The sequence below is a fragment of the Acinonyx jubatus genome, chromosome F2, assembly GCF_027475565.1.
Source record: "Acinonyx jubatus isolate Ajub_Pintada_27869175 chromosome F2, VMU_Ajub_asm_v1.0, whole genome shotgun sequence".
NCBI lineage: Eukaryota > Metazoa > Chordata > Mammalia > Carnivora > Felidae > Acinonyx > Acinonyx jubatus.
Genome location: NC_069394.1, coordinates 41,041,674 through 41,061,701, shown reverse-complemented (window position 1 = coordinate 41,061,701; position 20,028 = coordinate 41,041,674). Strand labels below are relative to the sequence as shown.

The 20,028-nt window shown below is 41.5% G+C and overlaps 1 long non-coding RNA gene across 2 annotated transcripts in view; it reads left to right on the top strand.

Moving 5' to 3' along the window:
* Positions 1 to 12,119, top strand: part of LOC128312785 (uncharacterized) — a 37,854-nt gene extending 25,735 nt beyond the window's left edge. Inside the window, exons 3-4 of one of the 2 annotated variants that reach the window (XR_008292520.1) lie at positions 1,552 to 1,639; positions 8,411 to 12,119. This is a non-coding gene — a long non-coding RNA (uncharacterized LOC128312785). Of the gene's footprint in view, positions 1 to 1,551; positions 2,958 to 8,410 lie in introns of those variants that run through there. The other variant, XR_008292519.1, reaches the window with a different exon arrangement.
* The last annotated feature ends 7,909 nt before the right edge of the window (positions 12,120 to 20,028 follow it).

Here is a 20,028-nt window from a genome sequence, read left to right as displayed (position 1 = left end):
AAGTTACTTGATGGTGTGTCTCATGCCTAGCGTATCTGTTAAAAAAATTAATAAAGGAAGAAATGTGAAGTCTCAAATTGGGTTCAAATAATGAACCATAGAGGTATGGGCTATGGGGAAATCCAGCTTTTTAGGAATTTACATGGAGAATTATTCAGTAGACTTCAAGCTCAAAATAACAAAATAATGTGACATGGCTGCTAAAAAATGTTGCACAATCTTAGGGTGTATTATTTGAAGTCCAGAGTCCAGCTCATAGAGGTAATAATTATTTATAGTTTACGGAGGCTAGAAGACATGTGAAAAGTCTTCTGAACCACACATGGTAAGGACCCTTTAAGTTTTTTATAAGTTGATAGCCCCTTTTAGAGAAAGTGAAGATTTGTGTTGCCTTCTTATTGGGATTTCTGAGCACCTAGGGAAAGGGAAGTCAATGATGAAAGTTGAAGGAGGCAGAGCTAATCACTTGTCACACAACTCCTATTTTCATCAGTGCTCAGGTAAAGATGTATTGATCTGCTGTCTGCTCCAGTTGAGCATAAAAGGGAAGGTGCTAGCTGTGGGCTCTATTACTAAGTCAAACATTCTCCGTGGTTGCAGTGGTTGGTTTTATGTGTTTTATGTGTCAATCTTGTACCTTGGTGTTGCTATGGAGGTGTTTTGTGGATGTGATTAAGGCCCATGTCAGTTGACTTTAAGGGAGATTATCCCAGAAAATCTGAGTGGGCCTGATTTAATCCACTGAAATGTCTTAAAAAGGCAAGGCCAAAGTTTCCCTGAGAGAGGAAATTTTTTCTAGGATAGTGTCTTTAGCTATGTAGCCTTCTCTTCCTGATGGCCTGTCCTATGGATTTAGGACTTGCCTAAGCAGCCCCACAATCTTGGAAGCCAGTTCCTTACAATAAATCTCTTATAATATCTTTTTACCAGTTTTGTTTCTCTGGTTGAAACCGATACAGTGATTTCCAGGATCCCTGGTAATGGGCTGAGTGGCTGGAGAGGAACTGGGAGGCAGTAGAGTGTTTATCAGTGTTCCTTAAACTTTAAAGCAGTATGACTCATCTGGGGGATCTTGTGAGTCAACAGGCCTGAGTGGACCCAGGTGATGTTGTTGCTGCCTGTGGATTGTGCCTTGAGTGGAAAGGATGTACCTGTAGTTCTCAACTCAGGCTACATGTTAGAATCATCTGAAGGGCTTTTGAAAAATACTGATGCCTAGGCTGCCCCTCTAATGATTAATTTAATTGACCTGTTTTAAATGCAGACAACAGTATAGAAGCAAGAGTTCTCGAAGTGCAGTTCCCAGACAACAACATCACTTGGGAACTGTTAGAAATGCAAATGATCAGACCTCATGCTAAGCCTTCTGAATCTGAAACTCTGGGATTTGGTCCTGGTAAGCTCGTGATTCCCTACAGGTGATTCTGATGCCCACTTAATGTCTGAGAACCACTGGCGCAGATGATAAGAATCTAGGTTATATAATCAGGCTTTCTTCTTGGGGCAGGCAGTTCAAGCTCACTGTACCTGTTTCTCATGTCTGTAAAACAGGCCCTTCTGCCCTGCTGGAGCTGAATCAGGGAATTGACCCGGAGATCATGATCAGGGAGGCCAAGGTTCAAATGCCAGAAGAGCATAGGTAAGTGTTAAACCTGGAGGAGGTTTAGGGATAGGGATAGAGGCAAGGTTTATGGTAAGTGAGACAAGAGTGAGAGAAAGTAGTTCATGCCTCCTACTGGGGTACAGAACCAAGGTTCAGAACACTGAAGCTGAGGGAAAGAAACCAGGCTCTAACAGGACAGAGATGGGAGGACTAGAAAGTGAGCTAGTTTGGGGTTTACTTTTTAGAGCCAATGGGAGGGAAATGCCTAAACCCCAAGGTTTAGGGACCGTTGATGTGGCAGACAAGCCCACCAGTCCAAACTCTAGCCCTTCTGAGGCTTATATGGTGCCAGAGCTGTTCTGAGGTCCCAGGCCAAGCCAGGATAGGAACTCTTGTCTACTTTCCTAAGGTCAGTGGTGGGAATGTAGGGGTGGAGGCAACGTCAGTGAATCCTGCCTCTCCATTTGTCCTACCGCATGGCCTTTTTAAAGTTGCAAATTGATTTCTTGGCTCCCCTCTTGGACAATAAAGTACCTTGGCTGTAAGCACATTGTGAGTCTAGTTTACTGCTAAGAAGTTAGAAGTTGGTGTAACTAAGAATGAAACAACTGTATCTGGAGTGGTTGCCATGATAAAGGAAAAGGCAGGAGAGAGGCTTCTGTCTGTGAAGCAAGGGGCTGCCAGAAAGTGAAGACTAGTTTCTCTTGTGATGTGTGAGGGGCAAGGAGAGAAGAGCTGCTGTTCTACCCACCCGAGTTTGGTACCCCAGGAGAATGGATGAATGTTAAACCTCCTTCCTGCCTTGAATTTATTTTTCTGTATTATTGCTTTGGGCTGTTTCTGTATTATTGCATTGGGCTTTTCTTCCTCTTTGTCCTTTCCTTCTCTTCCATCTTTTTGATAAAAGAGAAGGGGGGGGTGCTGGCCAATAATCTGAATTAATAAAACCTGCCATGCTGTTTGAGAAAATGTGAATGCTGTATCCCAGACCTAAATAATTAAAAATCATTTACAACGTTAAACTAGTTGTTATGGAAACAACACGTGTTGGGATTTGTTAGTGTGGGAAAAAAAAACCCTATTTCAGCTTTGAGGAACAAGCAAAGCTTATTGTGGGTTCTAGAGAAACACAGCTCACCGGAAAGCCTATATGCCTGGGCAATGAGATGGTCTGGAGACTGGGGCAGGCTGTGAGAAACCATAAAATGATCTAGCGGTCCAGAGCTTGACAGTGTAAAAAGGACCTCCTAACTATCTTTCAGTAACTGACGATGATCAGTTTTCAGGAGTATTTTAAGGATTTTATGAAGGCACAGGAAAATGAGTGGTCGTCTTGAAGGGACATTTATTGGCTGGTAGGCTTGGCTTCTGGTATTTAGCCAGTGGATCACATTAATGGATTAGTAGCTAGGAAGTAAAGCACCAAATCCTTTGTATCCATTGAAGCTTTCAGAATTTTTCCAGAGAAGCTGAAAGTTGAGTTTTACAAATGGTGCTCTCAGTACCCTGGAGTCAGGCTAGGTTCCAGTTCAGTTACAGGTGCACTTGCTCCCAGGGTGAGTTATTTCTCGGAACCTTGTTTTTTTTTTTTTCATCTTTGAAATGGGGATGATAATGGGAATGAAATAGAGTAATAACATGTGACTGTGGTTTGGAAAGTGCTATTCAGTACTACTTGTTATCCTTCCCAAGTCTTGTTTCTTAGACTAGAAGATTAAAAGAGACACCTTGAGAGGTCTCAGGTGTTTGTGTTTTCCTTGCACTTAGAGGCATACACAGAATGTATTCCAGCATCATCACCCCAACTGCAGTGGAACTCCTTGTCTTTCTTCCTTATCTATTAATGAATAAAGGAATAATTGCCGTCATTGCAAAGTTTTGTTAAAGCAAGTTTTCCTCTCCTCCACATCAGGCTCTTTGAGTTGTGAGCCTGTGTGGAGAGAAGGGAAGGGCTTGGCTGGCTCCTCTGTTCCTCTCCTTGTTCTTCTACCTCAGCATCACTCCTTGGACTGCACTGGGTGGCAGTGGGAGGACATGAGCAAGAGCTGGAAGGTCTTATTTGACAGAACAGTTGTTATCTGGCATTGGGGTGCCTGGGTGGGTTGGATGCTACAGTGCTAGTATTTACTCCTGGGGAGAGGGAGGCTTTCAGTGAGTTTTCAGGGCTTCCAGTCATAGCATTTTGTCACCCACAGCTCCCCTGCTATGGGCAGTGGACATTTGTGCTTCTCAGTTCCTGACTCCTTGTGATGTCCTTATGTTGGGATCACTTTGACCTTCTAGGGGATCTATTTAAGATAAACCAAGTCTTTATTTATTTATTTTTCTTCCATGCGGGTTTATGGTTGCCCAACAGGAAAGTCCTGAACATCTTTACCACACCAAACTCTGGAAAGGCTGGCTGTTCCTTTGTTGTCCTTGTCAGCAGGCAGGATATTTCAGCTAGTTTCTTACCTTTTAACACTTGAGGGACAAGTCAGGTGTCAGTCCTGCAGTCTCCAGGGAACAAAGGACAAACTCTAAGTTCTTTTGAAGAATCCCTCACTTCACAGAAAGTAGGGGTTGGGTGGGGGAGGCACCGCTTCCTCCTTGTCCATGATGAGGAGGACTCTTGGAGCACCAGCTCTCTTAAAGTATCTTCTACCTCCTAGCTCTGTTCTCTTCCAATGAATACATTGCTTTTTATATTGTCAGGACGTGGGTGATGAGCTCTCTTTGGAAAAATAATTTCTTTGGTGACCCCCTTGCAAATCCTGTGGGGATGGCCTTGGCATCTATTTTCTAAGCTTTGGGACATGGCCCACATTTGGAGATGGGAGTGGTACCATCTGAACACCTTGCTACACTAGGGAAAATTTAAGTGTTCACAGATTCCTTCAGGGTCCTTCTGCTGCCCTTGGGTACCTAAAGGCCCCTGGAACCCAGGCCTCTGGGCCTCCCTTCTTGAACCTGCTCCAGATTCCTTAATGCAAGTCTTAAAACTTTCAGTCCCAGTTAACCCCAAACCCAGTTGTTAGTCAAAGCCAATCTGTTTCAAGGAAATTCCACTAAAGCAAATGTAAAACCAATGCATTTAACTTTCCCAGAGTTATTTGCATGTTGAAAGATAAAGAAAATTCATAAGGGGAAAAAAAATCGGAGAATTTCAGCATAGGGTTTTTGGCAGATGAAATCAATGTTCTGTCCTATTATGACCACCCTTTCTGGGTTGGGGGCCAGGATGGGGCAGCCCTTAAGATTTGAGGCACTTTGTTCCCCCCACTTGTGGGGTTCTCTTTTTTGTCTGTAGTTTGGAGTTCTTTCCCTTCTACTGACACTGGATCCTCACCAATGTGACTTAGAGGTATTTTCTGTAAGCTTGTAACTAGGGGAGTGTAGGTACCAAAATAACCCAACTCGAAGGGCATAGAGGGGGGGGAAAATCCCAGGCCCACAGAATGAATCTCTTAGCACCCTTTAGAAAGTCCCTACCATTCCCTCCATTCCTTCAACCTCTTCTTAAAATGACCAGTAGGGGGCACTGCAGGGTGAGATTCCCAGCACTTCCTCCCACCTCTTACCCATGAAAAGTTATTGGAGCACCAAGTATCAAATATAATACACCTATTTTAGTGAGAATAGTACAGTTTTGGCTGCAGTGCTTGCTGAGAGATTATAAATTTAAGGTCTCAGTTGCTCTTGGGATGTGATTAACTGAAGAAGGAAGTTTTAGCTTGACATGGGATACACTTCGGACATCAGAAGGATGTGAAGCACTGGGCCCTAATTGTCCCTGGAAGAACGGTTCCGACACCACCACGGTGGGACCATGATGCATTTGGCTAGAGCACTGAAAGAAGGATCTGGCAGCCTTAGGTTGGAGGATGTGAGGGAGCCAGAGATGTGAAAGCTGAGTGTTTTAAAACTTCAGGAAGCAGCTATCTTCTCTGCCCGACTTTATTGGATGCTGTGAGCTCGGGCAATTGAACTTAGAGCCAGCAGCAAGTTTATCATAAAATCAAATGGAGGGACAAATAGTTCTTTTTCTCAGGGAAGGGAAATTGAGGTACCCATGGAGAGTAAAGAGAAAATAAATCATAGATTTTAAGAGTCGTATACTAAAACAAAATTGAAGGCAGATTTTGAAACTGGGTTTTTTTTTTTTTTTTTAAACAAAACTGTTTTTCAATCAGAATACATTTGAACTGTTACTCAAGTCAAAAGGTACAAAGAGGTTGATGAAAAAGTCTCCCACCCCTTTCTACTGGGCATAAATTTCCCCTCCCCATGGCTCTCTAGATATATTTCATGTATATATATATATAAATTATTCTCCTGGTTTTATGTTTTTAGTAGGACTATCACTTGGAGAGAATATTTTTAGTACTGAAGGTGTTTCCTCATTCTTTTTAAGTAATAAAAATGTTTAATGTCTAATACAATGTTTCCAGCAACAACTGAAATTAAAAAACTTAAAACACAGCTATAGAACCTATAATCTAGTTCTTGAGTATGCTGAAATAAAGTTGAACAATAAATAAAAATGAATAAGCATTTGTAGCTAAGCTGTCATGGATGCTTCATATACTCTGGTGATAAGGAGCACATGTGTCAAATTGTGTCTAAGTTCACATGTTCATGGTTTTAGAGCAAGGAAACTTTTTGGTAAGACTCAATTGAGATATATCAAAATGCAATTTCAATAAAACACTTATGACAATGTTCAGGTTCTTTGCCAGATTTTACACCTTGAACTACAGGTAAACTGAAATTTATTTCAGCAATACATAGGTCTGCATAGATCTACTTGCACACAGCCCTCTGTGTCCTGGGAAGTATTAAATATGCAATCAGCATTCCACAAATACTGATGCCATGGCATAGAAGAATATGTATTTTCTTTTCCAGGAATCTTCATGCTTTCCTGTGCTGGATTGCCGGCTTGGATAAGCTGGGAATTAAATTTCTTAGACTCTCCTTCCCTATATAGTTCTGGGTTAAAATCATCCCAAAGCAGGGTTTAATTTATCCAGTAAAACGTCAAAACTGGCTACATAATTTTCAGGGACTAGTGCAAAATGAAGATATGGGGCTCTACATTAATTTGCAAGGGCTAACGTAACAAAATCCCTCAGACTGGGTGGCTTGAATGACAAATTGTTTTCCCACAATTCGGGAGAGACTGGAAGTGCCAAGATTAAGGCGTCAGCAGGATTGGTCTTTACAGAAGCTTTTCTCCTTGGCTTGCAAAGGCTCACTTTCTCCATGTCCTCACACGGTCAGTCTTCCGTGTGATGTCTCTTTGTCCAATGTCTTCTCATAAAGCTATCAGTCCTATTGGGTTAGTACTCCTCCTAAGGACCTGATTTTAACATAATTGCCTGTGTAAAGACCTTTTCTCCAAATACAGCCCTAGTCTGAAGGTACTGGTGATTAGGGCGTTAGCATATAAAATCATGCAGGACATAGTTCAGCTCATAACAGATCCCTTGTTCAGATAACAGGAAAATAGTGCTGTTAAAGGCACTAAAATTAGAAAATGTTTCGCTTCTGCTGTCTTTCTCTTGACTTATAATGTTTACTTTGCTATTTAAGATCTCACTTTCAGGAATGTAGTGATAGTCTCTGGTCTCAGTCAGAGATTCTGCCCCGTGACTCAGTTTGCACACACACATGTACCTGCCAGCTGCTGGACCAACACACTAAATCCTGGCTGGGTGCAGAGAAGTCAGTTGACCCAGAGATCCCCTCCAGGTCCCTGTGCACAGGTCACTGCTGGGGGTGGAGAGCATGGAGGTCACTTGGTAGGGTGAGGGTAGGAAGGCCAGTCAAAGCCCAGAGCCATAGTACTTACCTTCTGAAGGTCTTTTGTCCTCATTCTTTATTACTATAAAATATTCCATTGTCCATGGATAGACCCCTGGGTTATTTTCAGACATTCCCTATTAGGACTTGTGGGACATCTTAAAGAAGCTGGAGCTCTGGAGGGCATACTAAAGGTCTCCACAGTAGCCAACTCTGTCTGGCTGCTTTGAGGGGGCTGTCCTGGGGGGAATATGTTCACAGGGGGAGACCAGGACTCCAAAAAATGTTTATAAGCCCACCAACTTAAGGTTGTAAAGGTCTATAGACGTCAGCTCTGATCCCAGACTAAATCTTCATAAAGTTTTACCTATACCATCGTGTTGCTCTATGGATCCCAAGGAACTTTCTGCTTTAATTCTCTTCCTTTGTTTGCTCTGGCCTCAGTATATCCATCTGTAAGACCCGAAAATTGGAGTATAAGATGTTCTCAACCTTTTTCTTAAGGTATAGTACTTTTTATTTTCTTCATCAGATGAAATATAGGAGGAACTCTAATAAGTGCTCTAGATGGAAGCAAGGAACAGTATGCTTTCATAGTTGCCTTATTTTTTTGGTGAACGGTTTTCTGTGCCAAAATACCTCTGAGAAGCTATGGGAATCTATGGAGGATTGGATGGAAAAATAAAAAGACACCAGGTTGAAGGCTTTCTGTTCATGTCTGTGACTACATTATAATGATGTCTGCCTAACTTTATTCATAGTGGCACAGGGGTCTGTTGAGTTTGTACCTTCCACCAGCTTCTATATAAATCATAATTATTAGATTGTCCAGTATGGAAAAGGCCAGAGACTTGGAATGTGAGAAGTATATCTGGGTGGTTATGGTGGGGAGGTGGGTGGGAAGGAAAGAAAGAAAAGGTAAGAACTAGAGAAATAAGAGACATTCATGTGACCTTTAGATTCTTCAGGTGTTGAGCAGTAAGTACAGTTTTCCCCACTTATCTGGGGTTTCGCTTTCTGCAGTTTCAATTCCCCTGTGGTCAACTGCAGTCTGGAAGCACATAGTCTTCCTCCTGATGAATCATCTGAAGGTCAGTAGTAGCCTAACTCAATGTCACAGTGCCTATGTCCCTCAGCCTCCTTTCATCTCCTCACATAGGCATTTTATCTCCCATCATCACAAGAAGAGTGAGTACTATAAAATAAGATACTTTGAGAGGGCCCACATTCATATAACTTTTATTACAGTATATCATAATTGTTAGTCTCTTACCCTGCCTAACTCATAAATTAAACTTTATCCTACGTACGTATGTAAAGGAAAACCATATATATGGTTTAGTACAATCTGTGGTTTCAGGCATCCACTGGGGAGGGTCTTGGAACGTATCCCCCATGGGTAAGTGGGGTTTACTGTATCTTTGTGTGCTGATTCCTGCATATGGGAAGCTCGAGATGGAAAGGATGCTACACAGGTTGCACAAAGATTGAGATGCTTATAGTTGAGATTTTAAAAACCTAATGTTTATTTTTCAGCAACATAAATGACTTCCATCTATGGACTTTTAGTTGGACACATTGTAAACGTGATATGGTTATATAGCCTGGTGGAAGCCTATTTCAACCATGTTCCATCTTGAGGAATCATAATGGGGGTGTGTTTTTGTTATATTGTAGGCAGATTGAACCATCCGTACTTGCCTGGGGCCTTGGCACCATTCACCCCTTACAAGTGTCCTCTGTGGGTCTGTGGTACCTGGGGAAATTGGGCTGAGTCAGGCAGAGTTCAGTGGAGATTTAGCCTTAAAACACTCCAGAATGCATACATGGGGCCTTGGCGCTTTGAACGATCACCCAGGAATTGGAAAAGGGATTTGACTTGTGAGTCCTGTCTAAAAGTCCCTGAGCAGCTTCATTTTACTCCTCAATCATAAAAATTATCCCCCACATCCAAGTTAAGAAAGACTGCCAGCATTGAAAAGCTAAATATCCACATTTCTAAAAAAAAACTTAGGAAATGTGAATATAGTAACTAAGAATAAGATCGGTGTTCTGAGCTCTTTTAATATTATGCTACCATTGCCACCACCTCCCCCTTCCTATAAGGTTTGCTGTCTGAGTTCTCTATCTGAATTTAACTTCAATCAGAAGAGGGAATGGGAAGTGCAAGGTGTGTGTGTGGGTGGGGAGGGGGCGTGTGTGTAGGAGGGAGGTGCGTGGTACAGTAGGCAAAAGAGTTAGGGCTTCAAACTTTATTCAGAGTTTCCTGAATGTATCAGGATAGCAGCAACGAAGTTTGGTCCAAATAATGTCTTTCTTGACCTTTTAGTACTGTGTGGGATTATGAGAGATAATGGGATTTTTTTCCCCTGCAGCTATCTGGGAGGTTGTATGGATCTTCAAGGTAGGATTTAAAACTTTCTATGCAGCCTGTCATCTGTAAGCCATCCTGTCCAAGAAATGCTTTATCACAGTACAGGGGAATTGTGAAGTCTTTTGATTAAAATGCATTTGCATAGACAAATAGCAAATAGCAGGAGAGTGCAGGAGATGAACCTGCCCTGAAAGGTCCTAGATTGGCTGATCAGCCTCTAAACTTGGGAGTAGAGAACTGACCAGGACAAGAATAGGGGTCTGATCTCCTCAGAGGCTGTTGAGGGATTTGCCAACCCCAGAACGAGCTTGCTGCTACTGTTCACAGAAGGGTAGGTTCAGAGAGTATCTTCGAACAGCCATTGAAAATCTAGTTCAAAATTGTTACTAATGTTCGGTTGATGATATCTCTGTACAACGAGGAGAAAATGTTGTTGTTGAAGAGACATAGCTAATCAAATGGCTTATTTACTATCTCCTTGGAGAAGTCTCTTAGAATGGTTATAATAATTGTGAATGAGCTAATCAAGCATTTTTTGACCTGATCCCTGTTGAACTATGCATCCTGACCATTGGCAAAGGCAGGATTGCTATCCACCTATGGCTAATAAAGGATACTAATCCACACATGAATTCCTTATGAGCAAAGAAGAGAGTAACTTTTTTTCCCCTTGAGGATAGTGAAAAATCTATTTTATTTTTTTTTAAGTTTATTCATTTTGAGAGAGCAAGGGCATGAGCTGGGGTGGGGCAGAGAGAGAATCCCAAGCAGGCTCTGCACTGTCTGTGCAGAGCCTGACTTGGGTCTCAAACCCATGAACTGTGAGATCATGACCTGGGCCAAAATCAAGAGTGTGATGTTTAACTGATTGAGCCACCAAGGCGCCCCCAAGATCTTTATTTTTAAAAGGAGTTCTTTGAAGAGATTGAAGCATCTAAAAGAGTAGGGACATTACATATAATTTTTATCATGTCCCCTCTTCCCATGCCTTCTGGTGTGGTTTTGGGCAGAGTGCACACTTTTATTTTTTTAAATTTTTGTATGTTTGAAAGAGAGGGAGAAAGTACATGTGTGCTAGCAGGGGAGAGGCAGAGAGAGAGGGGACAGAGGATCTGAGGCAGGCTCTGCTGACAGCAGAGAGCCTGATATGGATTCTTTGCTGAGAGAGCTCAGACTCCCAAACTGTGAGATTATGACGTGAGTGTTACAGACAGAACAACGTTATAGCTTTCACTATTTGAAGCCATTCCTTTTCAAAGATCTGGAGAGAGGTTGTGATGATGGAGGGCAGTCTTATGAAGGTGATATGGAATTTGGAAGGAGATAGAAAAACTGGAGAGTTTATAGGAAGAGGCAAAATCTTCTTAGAAATGCTGGAAAAAAGATCCTAGACCAATCTGACCTCACTGAGCTGTCTTCATCCCCCCAGCTGTGTGACTGTGGGAAAGTTGCTAAAACTCCCAATGCTTGCATTTCCTCATTTATAAAACTGGAAGAATACTTTATGTACAACATAGGGCTGTTTCAGGAATTAAATGAACTAACATATTAGAACTTGGAGCAATGATTGGCAATAGTAATTTCTCAATAAATGTTAACTATTATCACATTCATTAAAGATCTTAGGGAAAGGATTAGTTTCTTTCCTCTCCCCTAAATGTAAAAGGTTTGGCTATTCTACTTTAAAAATAACATTTTAATTATAGGAAGAGATTTTTGTGAACCTTCTAGCATAGTAATTCACAAGTGTGGAGTCTGTCATGCTTTTCCCTCATTTTGAGCTTTTTGGTGTCTCTGAAACATCTTGGGAAATGGGTCTTTCTTTGGTGCTCTCTGGAGGGAAGACCCGTGAGGCAGTGAAGCCTTGTGGAAGGGGCCTCGCAGGTGGAGCAGACACCTGTTTCCACTTCTGCCTCTATTTACTGGCCCTGGGAGCTGTGGGAGTCACTTAACTTCTTATATATCGGTGGTACTTAGTGAGGCGGATGTGAGAAACCTCTGTATGGTTTTAAGAAAAAAAAAACATAGGGGATTGTAAGAAGATTGGTAATATAACAAGTGTTACTTTTTACACATGTAAAGGAGTTTTTTTTGTTGTTTGTTTGTAAAATGTATTCACCTTGAGAGGCAAATGACACCCATAATACGGTACTCCTTTCAGAGTCTTCAGACTCATGGGTGAAAACCAGTCCTTCAACTTTATATCGAACCTTAAAACTTCTTTAATTAAAAAAATTTAACTTAAAATTTCAGATTCAAAGTGGTAAAAATTGGTTCCACATACCCTTCATCTGAATTCCCCAAATATCAACATCTTATATAACTATAGTATAATCACCAAAAGCAATACTATGTAATTACAAACTGTCCCACTGATGTCTGTTTTCTGGTCCCGAATCCAGTTAAGAAACACTGCATCTTGTTGTATCCCCTTTGTTTCCTTTAACCTGGAACATTTCCTTGGTCTCTTTGATGATCTTGGCACTTTTGGTGAGGATCAGCCAGTTATTTTGTTTTTTAAATTTTTTTTAAACATTTATTTATTTTTGAGACAGAGACAGAGCATGAGCAGGGGAGGGTCAGAGAGAGAGGGAGACACAGAATCCGAAACAGGCTCCAGGCTCTGAGCTGTCAGCCCAGAGCCCGATGCGGGGCTCGAACTCCTGGACCGCGAGATCATGACCTGAGCCGAAGTCGGACGCCCAACCGACTGAGCCACCCAGGCGCCCCTCAGCCAGTTATTTTGTAGATTCTCAATTTAGTTGGTCTGATGTTTTCTCATAAAGTTGTGCATTTTTGGCAAGGATACCATAGACATGGTAGCCTTCTCAGTACACATTATATTAAGATGCACATGATATTAATCTGTCTTATTATGGAGATATTAACTTTGCTTACTAGGTTAAGGTAGTGTCTGCTAGGCTTCTCCACTAAAGTTAGTACTTTCCCCTCTGTAAGTAAGTTCCTTGGCGGGGAGATAGTTTGAGACTATGGAAATGTCCTCTTTCATCATATTCTTTTTTTTTTTTTTATTTTTTTTAAATGTTTGTTTATTTTTGAGAGAGACAGAGTTTGAGTGGGAGAGGGACAGAGAGAGAGGGAGACACAGAATGGGAAACAGGCTCCAGGCTCTGAGCTGTCATCACAGAGCCCGACGCGGGGCTGGAACTCATGGACTGTGAGATCATGACCTGAGCCGAAGTCGGACGCCCAACGACTGAGCCACCCAGGTGCACCCCCCCTTTTTTTTTTTAAGTTTATTTATTTTGAGAGCGAGAGAGAGAGAGAGAGAGAGAGGAGGAAGGGGAGATTCAGAATCCCAGGCAGGCTCTGAACTGGCAGTGCAGAACCTGATGCAGGGCTCAAACTCTGAAACTGTGAGATCATGACCTGAGCTGAAACCAAGAGTCAGACACTTAACCGACTGAGCCACTCAGGCACCCCTCTCATATTCTAATTTTTGCATTAGAGTTCTCCACAAAACCAGAAAAAATTGTATGTGTATTTATATTATGAGGAATTGGCCAACATTATGAAGGCAGAGGAGTTCCATGATCTGTCATCTTTAAGTTGAAGATCCAAGAAGGCAGGTGGTATAGTTTGAGTCTGAGTCCAAAGGCCTAAGAAACAGAGGAGCTAGTGATGTAAATCCCAGTCTAAGAGCAGGAGAAGATCAATGTTTCAGCTCTGGTAGGTAGGCAGGCAGGAAGAAAAAGGGGTGAATCTCTCCTTTTCTCTACCTTTCTTGTTCTATTCAGGCCCTCAAGGGATTGGATGATGCCCACCCACACTGTGTGTGTGTGTTGGTGGGGGGCAGTCTGCTTCAATGAGTCCACTGGTCCAAATGCTAATCTCATCTGGAAACCTATAGATACAGCCAAAAATACTGTTTAATTTGGGCACCTCCTGTTATGGTCAAATTGACATATAAAATTAACCTTCACAAGCATCTAAAATTCTTTCCCAGAACCATTATTACCTAGGCATTTGGCAAATAATCATGTTTGTTTTTAAAACTCCAAACCTGTATGTCCAAATGGATGGTTCAGTTGACACATTGGGCTCAGGATGACTATGGGTTATTCCTCACATTGGAATCCAGTGCCAGTTAGAGCTATTCTGCTTTCTTATTCCCTTCCTCTCGGTCTTGTCCTATTTTTCACTGCCTAAAGGGGGATTATCAGACTGAGGAAATCACATGTTCTTTGGAAGCAAACAGCTCTGGATTTCAGTCCTATACTCACCATATATTAGGTGGGTGACCCATTCAAGTAACTTAATCTCTTTGCATTTCAGGTGCCTCATAAAGAAAAAGAGGATTCTACTTCATGGATTGATTTTTTTTTTTTTTTAACAGTATATAAGCTACCATGTATAAAAAGCTATCCATCAAGCATGATGTGAATCTCTTTGAATGTTGGCTCTTTTTATCTTTTTTCTTTCCAATGGAAACAGCTACAGTAAATACAAAGGCTGAATTTGTATTTCATTGGTCTGGATTGGAGTCAGGTTTAAAAACACTTCAGGTGATTCTAAAGTGTATCCACAGTTGAGAACCACAGATTTGAGCTCACTTAAGGTCTTACTGATTTAAACTGTAAGGTATCAATCAGAAGGACAACATGTAATTTCACTCATGCAGAATTTAAGAAATAAAACATAGGGGAAGGGAAGGAGAAATAAAACAAAAACTAATAAAATAAAATAAAACCGGGGCGGCAAACCATGAGAGACTCTTAACTATAGAGAACAAACTAAGGGTTGTTGGAGGAGAGGTGGGTGGAGGCATGAGCTAAATTGGGTGGTGGGTATTAAGAGGCACTTGTTGGGATAAACACTGGTTAATACATAAGTGATGAATCACTAAATTCTACTCTTGAAACCAATACTACATGTATGGTTTCAACTAACCATTCAACTAACATGAATTTCAATAAAAGACAAACATCTAAGATTAAAAATGAATATCTGGTTATTTTAGCATGGTTACAATAAAAATAATGTAATACTGCATGTAGGGGGAAATTTTGTGAGAGGGGAATTTGAGGTATCGGTTCATTCATCCATTGAGGTAATCATTGTGGTTGGTTTCTTTTTTTGAGCCCTGCATTAGGCATTGTTAAGCACTGGCCATGTAAAGGTGAAATTGGCACAGTCAGGCAGCTACAACACAGTACAATGTGATGCAAGCTGAAGGCAGTTATAATAGTCTAGTACCATGGTTACTAGGTGTTTGCCATGCAAATGCACTAATTTTATTTTATTAGGTATTTGACAATGTATGAAGAATATTGAGTGGATGGGAATCATTAAATATTATGTTAGAAATATAGCTCTGGTGTGCTTGGAATGGGTGAGGTAGGATAGGCAGGGGAGTAGAAGAAAGACTGAGGGCTTAATGCTGGGTTATGGCAGTGGGGATGAAAACGAGGCGCTGGACCTGAGATAGGTTGGAGATGGAATGGCAGGACTTGAAGACCAATTATGTGAGAGGGAGGTTTTGATGACTTCCAGATGCCTGAGTAGGTTGTAGCATCATTCACTGAACTAGTGGAAGGGCAAGGTTGTGGGTGGGGATCTTAGTTCAGTTTTGAGCCTGTTACAGTTGAGGCTTTTAGGAACATAGAATATGATAAATGATTGCTATCTGGATCTGGAACTTGGGAGTGGAACCTCCATTAGAGATAAAGATGAGGGACTCTGCAGTTGGTATTTGTAGCCACAGGTATGGATAAAATTGTCCAGACATGACGTGTAGGAGAATAAGTGAAAAGCCAAGGACAGAGAAGGAGTTGTTAGCATTGAGCAGGGGAGGAAAAGGAACAGCTGGAGAGGAGAGTCTGAGAAGGAGAGGCAGAGGGCCTGAAGAGAACCAGGAGAGGGGAGTCTCAGGGGCATCAAGGAAGGACAGATTTGAAGAAAGGCAAACTGGTAAGCAGTGCAAAAGCAACAGAAGAGTTAAAGTAAGTTCTGAACTGCAAGAACTGGATTTGGCCTGTAGGTGGGCATAAGAGAGTCTGTTGAATGTGTGTAACAAAATTTGTGGAGTCCAAGAAGCACAGGTTGAGAATTTCCCCTCTTGCGAGAAACCTTCCCTAAATCCACACCACTTGTTGACTCAATGCATTAAAAACTTTGAATGACCTCCTCTCTGGGATGGAAGTCACCTTGTTGGTCATTTAACTCAGGTCTCATTGAACAGGTGGGGAAATTAAGGCCCAGAAAAGTCCTTACTTGTGTGAGGATAAGTGGCACACTTAAGCCCTTAATCCAGACTATTCTCACACACGCATTGGTGCAGCTAGTTTACTCTCCTTTCCTATGTGTTCACATGTTGTTTATTTACACTCTGGTTGTCTTGTATTTCTGTAGTTTGTAGGTTTTGCTGTTTTGAAGGAATTTAGAGGATGGTAACTCCATCTCTACTATCTTATTACTTTCTTACTATTGATCTTTTGACTTCACAGGCTATTTTAAAGAATAAGCTATGATCTTGGACAGAAAGACCCTACAAAGCAACTCCCATAATTTAGGAGAAATGTCATGGAACAAACTGTTTCTTAGGAGCTCACTAGCAGAGTGTCAGAACCTGACACTCCAGGCTGGTTTGTCTGTTCATATCCTTTTATTGCAGAAAATCAAGCTCTGGCCATCAAATACTTTTTTTCCTTCTATTTTTAATTTAAATTTTAGTTAACATACAGTGCAATATTGGTTTCAGGAGTAGAATTCAGTGACTCATCCATTCTATACAACACCCAGTGCTCCTCACAACAAGTGCCCTTCCTAGTACCCATCACCTATCTCCCTCCATCAACTCTCAGTTAACCCTCAGTTCTCTATCATAAAGAATCTCTTGGGTTTATTTCCCTCTATTCTTTCCCCCGCCTTCTATGTCCATCTGTTTTGTTTCTTAAATCAGACTGAAATCATATAGTGCTTGTCTTCCTCTGATTGACTTCACTTTGCAAGTCCATTCTAGCTCCATGAATGTCATTGCAAAGGGCAAGATTTCATTCTTTTTGATTGCTGAGCAACATTCCACTGTATATATGTACACCACATCTTTATCCATTCATCAGTCGATGGACATTTGGGCTCTCTCCATAGTTTGGCTATGACTGATAATGCTGCTATAACATTGGGGTGCATGTACCTCTTTGAATATGTATTCTTGTATCCTTTGGGTAAGCACCTAATAGTGTAATTGCTGGGTGGTAGAGCAGTTCTATTTTTAGTTTCTTGAGGTACCTTGATACTGTTCTCCAGAGTGGCTGCACCAGTTTGCGTTCCCACCAACAGTGCAAGAGCGTTCCCCTTTCTCTGAATCCTCAGCAACACCTGTTGTTTCCTGAGTTGTTAATTTTAGCCATTCTGTCAGGTGTGAGGTGGTGTGTCATTGTGGTTTTGATTTTTATTTCCTTGATTAGGAGTGATAATCTATTAGCTATCTGGATGTCTTTGGAAAAGTGTCTATTCATGTCTTCTGCCAATGTCTTAACTGGGTTTTTTGTTTTTTGGGTGTTGAGTTTGAGAAGATCTTTATAGATTTTGGATACTAACCCTTTATCAGATACGGTGTTTGCATATATCTTCTCCCATTCTGTTGGTTGCTTTTAGTTTTTTTGATGGTTTCCTTCTCTGTGCAGAAGCTTTTTATCTTGAAGTCCCAGTAGTTCATGTTTGCTTTTGTTCCACCTGCCTTTAGTGACGTGTCTAGTAAGAAGTTGCTGTGGCTGAGGGGCGCCTGGGTGGCTGAGTCAGTTAGGCATCCGACTTCAGCTCAGGTCATGATCTCACAGTCCGTGGGTTCGAGCCCTGCGTCAGACTCTGTACTGACAGCGCAGAGCCTGGAGTCTGCTTCGGATGCTGTGTCTCCCTCTTTCTCTGCCCCTCCCATGCTCCTGCTGTGTTTCTCTCTCAAAAATAAACATTAAAAAAGTTGCTGGGCCAAGGTCAAAGAGGTTGCTGCCTGTGTTCTTCTCTAGAGTTTTGATGGTTTTTTATCTCACATTTGGGTCTTCCATCCATTTTGAATTTATTTTTGTGTATGGTGTAAGATAGTGGTCCAGGTTCATTCTGCATGTCGCTGTTCAGTTTTCCCAACACCATTTGTTGAGGGGACCATATTTTTTTCAGTGGGTATTCTTTCCTGCTTTGTCAAAAATGAGTTGACCATATAGTTATGGGTCCATTTCTGGGTTTTCTATTCTGTTCTATAAATCTACGTGCCTGTTTTTGTGCTAGTACCATACTATCCTAATGACTAGAACTTTGTAATATAGCTTGAAATCTGGGATCATGATGCCTCCAGTTTTTTTTTCTTTGTCAGGATTGCTTTGACCATTTCAGGTCTTTTGTGGTTCTATACCAATTTGAGGATTGTTCGAGCTCTGAAAGAAATAGTGTTGGTGTTTTGATAGGGATTGCATTAAATTTATAGATGGCTTTGGGTAGTATAGACATTTATGACAATGTTTGCTCTTCTAATCCATGAGCATGGAATGCTTTTCCATTTCCTTGTGTCCTCTTCAATTTCTTTCATAAGTATTCTGTAATTTTCAGAGTATAGATCTTTTACCCCTTTAGTTAGGTTTATTTGTAGGTATTTTAAGGTTTTTGGTGCAGTTGCAAATGGGATCAATTCCTTGACTTTTCTGCTGCTTCACTATTGGTGTATAGAAATGCAACAGGTTCTGTATGTTGATTTTTACATCCTGCGACTTTGATGAATTCATGTATTCTAGCAATGGCCATCAAATGTTTTGATGTTTGATACAGGGGATCGTTTAGCAAAGCTTTGAGATTCTGTCTCCTCCCCAATACCATTATCTTGGCTGAATGGCATTGGGGACTGTGGGGAGGTTAGGAGAGGAGTGCCCAAATCACTTGGACTTTTGAGACTCAGAGCCTAGTGTATGAGAGAGCCTGGTGTCTGAGAAAGTTCATCTAGAGACCTCCTGGTCTTCTAGAAGCATTTATTCATTCATAACATTGTAGGTGAGTTTTTATGACCCCTATCTCAACCATTTTTATTTTCTTACACTTATTTCTATCTTTTCAGGCTCTCTTTTCTCTGTGTCTCATTCAGGTTTTTTTTTCCTGCTTTTTAAAAACTTTAAGTTCAAGTTAGTTAACATACAGTGTAGTATTGGTTTCAAGAGTAGAACCCAGTGATTTGTCACTTAATGCAACACCGAGTGCTCATCCCAACAGGTGCCTTCCTTAATGCCCATCCCCCATTTAACCCATCCCCCCTTACCCACCTCCCCTCTAGCAACCCTCAGTTTCTTTTCTGTATTTAAGAGTCTATAGGGGCGCCTGAGTGGCTCAGTCACTTGAACCACCGACTTTGGTTCAGGTCATGATCTCACGGTTTGTGAGTTGGAGCCATGCATCAGGCTCTGTGCTGACAGCTCAGAGCCTAGAGCCTGCTTTGGATTCTGTGTCTCCCTCTCTCTCTGCCCTTCCCCCACTCATGCTCTGTCTCTCTCTGTCTCAGACATAAATAAACATTAAAAAAATTTAAAAAAAGAGTCTCTTTGTGTCTTTGTCTAGCTATAGATCTGTTTATATTGCTCGTCTCTATACATCTTTTTCTGTCTGTTGTGGGGAAAATGCCCCCTGGATAAAACTCTTTGCAAAAACAGTGATACATTGCTGTTCAATAAATATTGTAATTGGGTGTTCATGGAACTAATGTGATGGGACCATGGAACTGATGAGTGAATAAAGTATATAGTAATCAATAACTTATCTTTTTAGCATCAACATTTTGATCAAGGACCTCCAAGTACCATGTGTTGCTGACTCAAAATGAGCTAGAGAGACAGCTTCCCTGGAGCTCAGAGAAGTTTGACCCTGTAGGCCTACCAGTGGGCAGGTACCCCTCTAGAAGTTACTGTTTCTGAATCTGCACCATAGAAATCCCACTCACAGACTTGTGATGTGCATACTGGGAGAATGGTGAGCCCATCAGGAATTTGTGAAGTTATTTAGTGTAATGGACATTAAAAATTCTTAGCCTACCTAGCATCTAATCTCCCTTCATAGAAACATCTTGATTTCCTTTTGAGTCAAGACCTGGCCCCACTGTGATGCTTGGGGATAATACACATGTCAGCAAGCCACTACGGAAATGGGAAGGACCAGATACTTTGTCCCTCCTGGTATGACCAGGAGCCACACACATGGCCCAGGCTTAAATAATTGGACACATCCTCCTGGGAGTTAGAAACAGTTGGAATTTCCTTATTCCAACAGCAGC